This window comes from Arachis stenosperma, chromosome 5, assembly GCF_014773155.1.
Source record: "Arachis stenosperma cultivar V10309 chromosome 5, arast.V10309.gnm1.PFL2, whole genome shotgun sequence".
Lineage (NCBI taxonomy): Eukaryota > Viridiplantae > Streptophyta > Magnoliopsida > Fabales > Fabaceae > Arachis > Arachis stenosperma.
Window position 1 is genome coordinate 63,645,973 of NC_080381.1, and position 12,161 is coordinate 63,658,133.

Genomic DNA, 12,161 nt, shown 5'->3' on the forward strand with positions numbered 1-12,161 from the left:
CTGCAATTCCTTGAGAAGACGACCCGAGGTTTAAATACTCGGTTATCAATTTTAAAGGGGTTTATTACTTGTGACAACCAAACTTTTGTACGAAGGGATTTCTGTTAGTTTAGAAGCTATATCTACAATGCGAATATTTTTATAAATTCTTTATTAGCAAAAATCCTAATGTCAAAATGGCGCCGTTGCCGGGGAATTGCAAACATGTGCCTTATTATTGGTTATTGTAAATATTTTTTTCAAAAAAAAATTCAGATTTTTATTTTAAAATTTTTATCTTATCTTATCTTATTTTTCAAAATTCAAATCTTTTTCAAAAATTATATCTTTTTCAAAATATTTTCTTTTTATTAATTTTTGTTTTTCTTTTCTCTTACTACTATGAACTCTCACCCCTTTGGCTATGAGTCTGGTTATAATTATCTTGCAGGAAGAGGAAATTACAATGAGAACAGGCATCAAGGTTGGAACAATCAAAGATGGGAGGAGCCACAAGGATTTGATCAACCCTCATGGCAACAACCACCTCCAATGGACTACCAACAACCATTCTGTGATTCATATCAAGATGATGGCTATGGTGAGCGCTCTTTTGATTATCAACAACCACCACCATATGCCTATGAACCCCCTCCTCAACATGACTTTAGACCACCATACTCACAAGCCCCTTTCCACCATTCACGTCCATATGACCCTAACCCTCATCCACCATACCAACCACCATATGAACCATACACAAAACCACCACCTCAATATACACCATCTCCTTATCATTATCAAGATGAACCACCTTCCTACTATAAACCCTTTCTCCCAACAAATGAACCCTCCTATCCACCCAAAATCTCCTTGGAAAAAGCAATTGCTGATATAAACTCTACTATGCGAGCTCTCATCGCCCAAATCGGACCACCAAATACCTTCAACAATCAACCCTCAAGCTCTAGTGCACTTCCTTTTCAACCACAGAATGATCTCTCCACCCCATCACCACCACCCAAGGAAGAGCACCCACATCCATCAATCCAAGAGCAACATGATCCCAATGATGCCATTGACATGGAACAAGAGAGAAGGGATCATCTTCGCGAATCCATACTTCATAAGGAGCTAGAGGAGGCTTTAAAGGTAAAGGTAGTAGAGACCCTTGAAGTTGACATCACGGTTGAAGAACTAGTGAAAGAAGAGAACAAGGAGGATTTTGTGCTTAAAGGTGAAGAAATAGTTGGAAGGAAAATCATTGAGGACGAATACGATTGCGTACTTAAATACCTGGATCAAGAAAGAAATCGATTACCTTTCCAACATTCGGACATTCAAAGAACCCCCATGGTTTCATGTGGAAAATCTACTGAAGAATGTAGCAGGAAGCAGAAATTGGGCACTCCGGTGGATAGTGAGCAGCACGATTTGATATTGGAACAAGTGGAGGAAGCCGGAATTATTGAAGAAGAAGAGGAGGCAGTGGTTGAAGACTTAGGAGATGCTGAACCTCCATGGGAAAGTCAAGTTATAGAGCATCCTTCAAAGATGTTTGAAGCTGATGTTGAGGAGGGTGTACAACCTCCAAAACATATCATGGTTGAAGACTTTGAAGGAGACGATCAAGAGATGGATTCAATCATTAATGAATTCTTATCTACATTTGAATCCTCTCCCATTGGACTTGACATGAAGATTACAGAAGAAGAAGCACAGCCTCCCTTGCCTTTGGTGAACACTGAAGAAGAGATTGAATTGGAAGAAATCCACTAAGAGGAAGAGGTTGATATTGAAGAAGATTGCCAAGAGGTGGAAGATGTCGAAGAAGAGCACAAGGGAGTGGAGCTTGCACGTTCATTAGAAACACCTCCCCCTAAGTTGCCATCATCCTTCACAACATTCAAGTGGGTGAAATTCATATCCCTTAGCTTTCTAATTCCACTTGAATACGGGCTACTGGAGACGGATGGTCAACTTAGAGCTCTCTGTGGCATTAAGAGTAAGAAGAAGATGGTCAGTGATAAGATTTATCCTGCAAGGTTCAACATGGTTATGTGCTCAACATTTAAATGCAAAGGTTGGTGTAAAGTTCAACTGAATGGGTCTAGGAAGCCGTTTGGTTACTGCAGTGAGAATTCGGATTACTTATCACCCGACTGGACCAATGTAGATCAAGTAAAGACGGGTGTAGAAGAAAAGTTTGGGATCCTGGAGTCTATTATGACATTCAATACTCCGGGAGCCTACAAGCCTGTTTGAAGCTTCTTAAGGGCTTTACATGCCTAGTTTGGGACCCCGGAGACTACTGGAAGTACAAACATTGGTGGGGATTTTTGGATCAGTACAAGCATAAACCACCATAACAGGGAGCTCACCAAATGTCCAACTTAAGGACTTTAACTAAAAGTGCTAGGTGGGAGACAACCCACCATGGTATGATCGTTTCTTTTTTATTTTTATCTAGTTTTATTTGTTTCCGAGTTTTATTTTATCTTATTATATTGAACCTGGAGTTTTGCATAACATTCATATTAGCATTGCATTCTGCATTTTTCATGCATAAAAAAAAATTTGCCACGCGACGTGACCGCATCAGCGACGCGTCTGCGTCGCAAGGAGAGGGGAGAAAATAAAAACGAATAGAGAGTCACGCGAGAGCGTGGCTGGAGGTGTGCCAACGGCACTAATCGTCCCACGCGACCGCGTCATATGGGAATAATGGCCTCCCACGCGACCACGTGCCCCACGCGGCCGCGTGCCTTGGATTTCGACGTAAAAGGGTGCACAACCAATTATTGTGCTAGAGTGGTGCTGGATTGGTGCTGAACACACAATTCTATCCACGCGGACGCATGGCTCACGCGTCCGCGTCATTCTTTTTTTCCGCCCACTCACGCGATCGCCTGCCTCACGCGATCGCCTCACCCAATATTTTGCAATTAATGATTTTGAACAGAGAGTTGTGCGAGCGCGAGGCTACCCTCGCGCCAGTGGCATAAAATAGGTCACGCGACCGCGTGACTGACGCGACCGCGTCAATCATTATCAGCGCAAGTCGGGCGACCGCGTTCCCCACGCGATCGCGTCGCTTGCGCCGCACAGCTTATCCTAATTTGCCAAATATCTTATCTTTTCTTCCCCAATCCTAATTTTTCCCTCCCTCCTTTCTTACTTACTTCTTTCCCTTCTCATTCTTCTTATCTTTCATTTTATTTATTTGCATATTCTGTTCATTGCATTTTAATTTAGTGTATATTCTTCCTTCTTTTCTAAATTCATTATTTTTCCTTTGGTGTTAAAATTTTCTTGTTTAGCTGTTGCATCTTCTCTTGAATTATTTTGGGTGGTTAGTGACTTGTTTTATTCTGGTTAGGTAATATTATTTAAATCAATGCTTATCTTTTTACCTGTATTAATTTTGCATTGACATGAATTTACATTACCTCTCCTTACCCACACTCTTCCCCATTGTTGTACATTTTGTACCACTGGCATGCCATGGCTTCTATTGTTTTCTCACTTACATGTTGTAGCTACCATGTAATTGAAACCCTTATTATTTGGCATTAACCTACCCATACTGTATTTATTTTCCTATCTTTATTTCTGAGTTACTCCTCTTCCCTTTTTATTTCAAGATGGCCACCCGGAAGAGAACTGGAAGACGTTCACATAGGGAGACAGGCAAGTCCATCTGCACAATCTTTGGAGTAAAGCATCAGTTGAAGTAGCCCATCCACCTGCACATCTCAACATGCAACGAGGACGGTGCAATCTTTAAGTGTGGGGAGGTCGATACCGATCTCCGTGGGTTAGTACCTTTCTGTTTCAACACCAATGTTTAAATTTTCTTTGTTAAATTAGTTACTGCATTTGCATGTATTGCATGCTTATTTGATTTTGTGCATTTTGTTACTACTTGGTTGAAGTAATATTTTCTTTTTCAAGAAATTTTTATAGTATTTCACTAATTTAAATTGAAAAATTTTTTGTGTTAAACTTGTTTGGAAGTTTTATTTGGAACATAGTTAAAAGCTAGAACACACAACCTGTAAGATTTGAGCTTAATTGCATGGTTACATTATTTAACCATAATATTTTATTCTTGTGTGTTTCCTTCTCTATAACTGCAATCTAGATTTTATTCCAATCTATATGTCTATTATTTAGTGTATTTACATGCTTGCATATGATTGAGGCTATTACTTGTTTTTGCTCACTATTCCCAAATAAGCCTACCCTTTTATGTCATCTTTGTTATCCCCCTTGAGCTTTTTAATCCCCTCTTGTTCTATAAACCACATTACTAGCCTTAAGCAGAAAAATAAAATAAAAATCCCAAGTTGAATCCTTGGTTAGCTTAAGATAGATATTGTGTATAATTTAAGTGTGGAAAATTTTATGGGAACATGGGATGATAGAAAAAAAAGTAGGGAATTAAATTGAATATGTTATTTGAAAATTTGGGAAGCATACTCATGTGAAATCAAAATAACTAAATTACCATGTGCAGCGAAAAAAAAATATTTATTAAGTAATTAAATAAGGGGATACAAAAAAAATGTATATATTTCCCCAAATGCAAAATAAAAAGAATCAATGCACATGGGACAAAATTCAAAAATAAGTTTGATACATGAGCATGTAACATCAAAAGTGGGAAAAATATAGGAGAATAGGTAAAGAAGCTTTGCTTTACAAAGTATGTATGTTAGGTGAGATCTTAGACTAATCAAGGATTCACTTAATTAGCTCACTTAGCCTTATATATATATATACCCTTACCTTTACCTCAGCCCCATTACAACCCTGAAAAGACCTCATGATGTTTGCATTGGTATGCTAAATATTTGTTAATTGATTAGATGAGGAACAAAAGTTTAGAAATCATGATTAGAGAAGAATAGAGTGATTGACCCTAGACACTTGAGAGATTAGAGTGATATACACTACTAGTGAGGGTTCAATGCTTGATTCTATGTTTCCTGCTTTCATTAGCTATCTTCTTACAAGTTTACTTACTTTTTATTCTGTGATTTGAATTTGTGGAATTTAATTCATATTTGTCTTGAAGAACTTATTTATTTTTAACCAAGTAGGTAGAAACATTTTGCATGTAGTTGCATTCATATAGATAGGTTGCATTTCATACATCCTACCATTCCTCTTCATCTCTTTATTGTTTCTCTTGAGCTTAGCATGAGGACATGCTATTGTTTAAGTGTGGGGAGGTTGATAAACCACTATATTATGATTTATCTTATGCTCAATTGAGTGGTTTTTATCAACTCTTTACTCACTTATTCATACAATTCGTATGTTTTAAATTTTCCTTCCTGATTTTGTGCTATGATTGAAAACATGCTTCTTTGATCTTATATTTGCTTATTATTAATCCTCTCTTATTACCATTAGATGCCTTGATATGTGTGTTAAGTGTTTTCAGATATTATAGGGCAGGAATGGCTTGGAGGATGGAAAGGAAGCATGCAAAAGTGGAAGGAATACAATAAGTTGGAGAAATTGCTAAGTTGTCCAGCCCAACCTCAAGGAAGCAAGCCCACAAGTGTCAACCAATCAAGGCCACAAGAAGCATCTAGAATAGGAATTTTCATTTAATTTTAATTTGCTTTTAATTTCATTTTGTAATTTAGGAGAGCCTATATAAAGGCTTTAGTTTTTACTTTGAAGGGGGATTGGACGGAAGGGAACACAGAAATTGGGAATTGGAAGAGGGGTCTTCGGACTCCCTCCCCTCACTCACTTTTCCTTCTCTTCTTTTCTTTGTACTTTTCATTTATGAATTTGGAAGTTTCAATGTTAGTTTTAATCTTCATCTTTACTTTCCTGCACTTTCTTCTTTTCTATTTTGGTAGAGCAATGATCAACTATCTCTTTTCATTGGGTTAGAGAGCTCTATTATGATTCAATGGATAAATTATAGTTTTCATTCTTCTTCTTCTTTCTTTTCTCTTGATCTTACTAGAAAGCTTTCAATCTTAATTCAATTGGTTAGTTGTCTTGGAAAAGAAACTCTCCAAAATTGGATCTCTTCGGAACCTTGGAAGAGGAATGAAGAGATCATGCTAGAATTGCTTTCTCATGCTGGACCAATTTGGGTCGGGATAGATATGTGACTATAATCTTACCAATACTTGAATTGGGAAATGTATGTGGTATAATCAGTGACCATACTTCATCTCTTCTCATGAGCAATTGACCAAGGAATTGGCTATTGATCAAGATTTGAGAGATTGGATTACCAAGGAATTGGAATCCAATCACTTAAGATTTTCAAGGAGATCAATGAATGCATTGATTGAGGGAGAGATGAGAATGAACTTGATCTGGAGGATTGCAATATCTCTTAATCCCAATGTTCATTTTATTTTTAGTTCTTACATTTACTTTTCTTGCCATTTTACTCTTCTGCACTTTATAGCTTTTCTTTACTTTTATGCCATTTACATTTCCTTGTTACTTATCACTCCAATATGATTTGTCTAACTAGGAGAATCAATTAATCATTGTTTGCTTAATCCATTAATCTCTGTGGGATTCGACCTCACTCTATTGTGAGTTTTACTTGACGACAATTCGGTATACTTGCCGAAGGAAAATTTGTTGAGAGACAAGTTTCCATGCATCAAGTTTATGGCGCCGTTGTCGGGGATTAACTGTGATTAACAAACTGCCGGTTGATTGATTTACTAGATTAGACATTTTTCTTTTATTTTTGTTTTCTTTTGTTTCTTTATTTACTTTTGCTAACTGACTGTTTGTGATATTGCCTCACTGGGAATTTCCTCATCTGTGACAATGGAGATTCCAATTTCTTTTGGTGATTATTATTTGAGACAAAGCTTTCTGCAGGAAAGAAAGGAGCATCCATCATATGGTAGTCAATCAAATTTCATGGAAAACTCTCCACCACCACAGAATGATCCACTTTACTATGCTCATGGTGGGTGGAAGTATCAAGAATATTAAATGGGGTGCTTCCCAGGGCCACAAAATGGTCCATATTTTGGTAAAATTGATCACTACTCAAGTTGTTGCTGGGAAGATCAAAATCAAAGAGATTTCACTCATTCATACCCCATTCATCAAGAGCCATCATCCTTTAATTATTCAACCTCACCTCCTAGCTTTCCACATCAAAACCCTTCACCACTTGGACATGCCTCAACACAAAATTCCTTTCCACATCCATATAATTCATCTCACCACTCACACAATGCATTCCATTACACACAAAATTCTTCTCATAGTCCACAAAACCCATATCATTACCCACAAAAGTCATACCACTCTCAGAATATAAAACCACAAAACAACCAATTCCATTCACAAAGTAGCCACCCTCAACCTTCAAATTTCACCCCAGCTGCACACCCTCCCCTCGAGGATAATCTGTCAAGGATAGAGAACCTACTGGCAATGCTCTTGGAAGAATCTAAGGACACTAGGACTTTCCAAGAGGAAGTAAAAACCATTATGCAGAACCGGTGGGTTGCCATTAAGAAGCTTGAGGAACAAGTTGGATATCTATCAAAGCAAATCCATACCCATAATTCCCTTAGTGACACCATGGCAAACCCAATGGAGGAATTAGAAGAAAAAGAAAAAGAGGCACCCATACCAAGTGAGATTTCTATGAAGAAGGAGGAGGTTGTGAGAATATATAAGCCTAAGGCTCCATACCCACAGAGGTTACTAGTGGTGACAAAGGAACATGCAAACTCACTCCCAAAAGACTTAATGCAACATCATGTAGAAGAAAGGGAAGAAGTCAATCAAGGGAGCCCACACTCCAATGAAACAGAGAGTTGCATAGAGGGTGAGTTCATTGAACCACCAATTCAAGAAGCACTTGATGAAGAGGATGCTCCAACCATCATACAACACCCAAGTCCTGAAATCAAGATGGTGAAGGCAATCAACATGAGCACTAACAAGAGGATGGTGACCAAGAAAAGAAGGACAATATCCATGAAGAAGAAAAGGTCAACCAAAAGCCATCCCACCCCTACCCCAACAAGCAAGTTCACTCAAGCTAACAACAAAAGAAAGCTTGCTGGGGAGAGGCACTCTAAACAAGGGGCATTAATTGGCTCCTCTTTCCTCTTGAGGTCATTCCTCTTAACAAACTGGAAGAAGAGGAAGAAAGTCATGAACAACATGTCAAGCTAATGACATTAAAAGAATGCTTGTTGGGAGGCAACCCAACCGTAGGTAACATTTTCTTTCCTTGCTTAGTTTACTTTCAATAATTTGGCATATGATTACATTCTAAGTTTGGTGTTGCCATGCAACAATTTCATTTTCAATCTTCACTTGGTACTTGCAACATTCTAAATTGAGAGTGTCACACTAAGTTTGGTGTTGCCACTTATTTTTCATGCAAGGTACCAAGCACACCACTTATTAATGCAATCAAAATGTCTCTGTTTATATCTCTTGTGCCTTTATTGTATTATTAATCTTGCTTGCTGAAACACATGCATACTCACACTTCATTCTAAGACATTCATGATCCATCATAGACCCCATCACCACTGTTTTAATTGTTGCTTGAGCATAAGCAAGTATTCTAAGGTTGGTGTGGGAAGGAAAAGACTAGGAAGAAAAGTCAACAACAATGAAGATAAACTACAAGGTGGTAAAGTTCCTTTCTCCTCTTACTTATTTCCAGCACTTTAACACTACAAGAAAAATACCCATTCAGCCACACTTTTTTTAGGCTACATTTGAAAAGCGTAGCCTATTCATAGAATAGGCTACGCTTTTCTCTATGTTGCCTTTTTATAAGAGAAAAGGATACACAAATGCAGCATCATTTAAAAAGCGTAGCCTTAGGTATTAAAGATATCACTTAAAAAGCGTAGCCATAGGTTGATATCTATAGGTTCACTTTTCACATCAAAGGAGACGCTTTTAAAGTATAGCCTATTTGTTAAGTTTCGGGTGCATTTTAAAAGTGATGCCTAATGTCTCTAGAGCAAAAAACTTAAACACTTAGTAATTTTTTTCCTTGTTTTTCCTGAAAGCAAACTGATGATGAGTGATGACCTAACACTTAGTAAAACTTAGAAAATTAAACCCTTTTGAGTCTCAGTCACCTTCATCCTCTCACTCACGCTCCATAGCTCACCCTCGATAGCTCAGTCACCCTCCATAGCTCACCGTCGTCGCCCCCCACTCACGCTCGCCATTGACCCTCTCACTCTCGGTCTCGCCATTCACCCTCTCGGTCTCGCCATTGACCGCCTCACTACAAGCGGAAGCCCTCTCACTCTCGCCATTGAGAGTCGTCGCCTCCCACTCACGAGTCACCTGCACTACTCTACACATTGACCGTCATCATCTCTTCTTCGCCGTCGCTTGCACTGATCGTCGCTGTGTGGCCCTCACCATCGTCGCTGTGCCACCCTTCACCATCGTCGCTGCGCCGCGCTCACCATCGTCATCTCCGTGCTTCTCGTCATCGTCTTCGCTGTGCTCACATCATTGAATAGGTATGTATTGATTTCTATTTGCTTCTGAAATTGATCAGTGGCTTAGGGTTCCTATTTTAGGGGTTTTAATTTGGGGCTTTTAATCTCTGAAATATGGGTCTGTGAACTGTAATTTGGTAACATGCATGCTGTTATTCATGAAGATGTGTGGTATTTTAGGGTTTGTGAACTGTGATTTAATATACAGTTTGTGTATTTTCTGTGTATTTTTGTTTCTGAGACTGAATCCAAATGCAGCATTAGTAAGCTTTTGTTTCTGTGATTTCTCAATGAATAAGTTGGCTTTCGTTTCTCTATTTTCAGCTTCCTGTTTTCAGCTTCCTGTTTCTAACAGAGTTGTTGCAGTTTGAATTGTTTCTTGGTTAGCCAGAAACAGAAATGGTGTGAAGAATGTAAAGAATGAAAGAAGACAAGGAGTAGAGAAGAAGTAGAAGAGGAAGAAGAAAGGTGAGGTGAATTGTAAATTGAATTGAAAGAAAGAAATCTGATTAATACAGAACATAGTATAAGAAATTAATAATATTAATAATATAAAAACAATTCCTGTTTTTATTAGAAGTGATACAAAGAGTTTGTGGACTTTGTTAAAGAAATTTTATGATTCGTTGCTAGTTTTATGGTGTCCTCATCAGATTTTTAGTATTGCATTAGATTCTTTCTTGTGCAATTGTGCCAATTGTAGATCATCTAGAGATTCGTAACGCGATAAAGTAAGGGGTTAATCATTGTTAAATTTGTAATTTCTATCCTGTGTGAGTCTCACTACTTAGGCTATCACTTTTTTATTTTACTAACTTCCTCACTTTAGAAGAGCTTGATCCTGAGTTTTATTATGTATTGTTAGTTTGTGTTCAATAATATTAGAGTTGGTTGATTAGCCACTTAGTTCTCTTTATATTAGGTGTTGGTTTTGGTTGTTGTGAATTAATAAGAAAATATGAAGAAAAAAAGACTTATTTGTTCAACAATATTTTGGAACACTCTTGGAATGTATTATTTGTGTTAATACTTGCTTGTTGCTACTCTATGGATTCCGAAATTCTATCACTTTTGGATTTTGGTATACCTGTGACTCAATGTATATGGATATAGAGGGAATACTATACTTATGACAATGAGTTTTTGATTAATTTTGATTGCTCTTTGGTGTCAGAGCATGCTTGGCATTGTGGTTAAACTAATTTTTGGTTAGATTTTGCAATAATTTCTGTCATTTCTGTTTTAACATCACTTATTTCCATGTTTTCATTATCTAGTTCGTAGTCATGATGTTTTCTAATTCAGTGCTAGTGTTGATGCACTAAGTTGCAATGACTTCCCATCAGGCACTAATGGTATTTACTTGTTTTGTAAAATTCACCATAAATCTTTTTCTTTTCTGAATATATTGTTTGTGCAGCGTGTGCTGTATGTTGACATTGATGTTCACCACGGTGATGGCGTTGAAGAGGCCTTTTACACTACTGATAGAGTGATGACAGTGTCTTTCCATAAGTATGACTCTAAGTTTTTGTACTTGATTAAATGTTTCTCTTTGATCCTTTATTTTTTTTCTTTTAAACTGTTAGTGCAGTAATTGGCTTTCTTTTAATAATATACTGACATAGAGTTGTCTTACTTCATTTTTAATAATATACTTTTGTAATTCAGTTCTCATTAAAATATCATTTTTCAGTTTTCTTCTTTTTTACTTCTTTCACTTTTTGGTTTTGTTCAAACACTCAGCTCATAACTTTTTGTTGTGCAAGATTCATTAAAACTATGTCATAGTATTAGTAGTTTAAGGTTCTAATCTATAAATGGCTGAATCTGCAAATAATTCACCATCCTCTTCAATCAAAAATATTTTCAACTCAGATCTTAATCAAATTACAACAAATTCAAGATTGTTAAATCAAATTTTCTCTCCCTCAACTCTGCACCTTGCCCTCCTTACTAGATTTGATGAAAGAAGTGGCGAGTTTAATTGTATTCCTATGTGATCCCAATTCAAATCAAATTATGGATAGAAGTTCAATGTCTGAGGCTCTGAGCCTCCTTTTGATGTATAGTGATCCATTAAGTGAGCCACAGTGCATTCAGATAATTCAAAGTATAATTCATTATTATGATTTTTTAAATTATTTAAGGCCAATATGTATATTACATTCTCATATTATGTACAAAGTTCACTTTAGGAAACACTTACATTCAACTTTACTATTTGACTGTTTCTCCATTTGAGTTGCCAATAGATTTTCGCATCTGTGTAGCAAATGAACTTTTCCTGTTTTCAACAAATATGAACTTCCTGTTTTCAACAAATATGAACTTAAGTAAGAACACTAAAGTTCTACTGAACATGAATGAGTTTTCTTTAAGGCTGCGTCTAATATTAAATTAAGTCTGTGTATTATATATTGAGATTAAATTAAGTCTATGTATTATATTATTATATTTGATATAAAATATATAGAATTCAGTTATGTTTTGGTATTTTATTTGGTTCAAAATAAATATGAATAAGAAATAAGAATATTTATTAAAATATATTTAGTTAAATAAAAAAATATCAAATTTTTAGTTTCTGTTTTTAGAAATTTTAGTTCTTTGTGTTCTCATTTTTTTGAGGTATTGAAATTTTGTATGTCGAAACTAAAATTTTAGTTTTAATTTCTG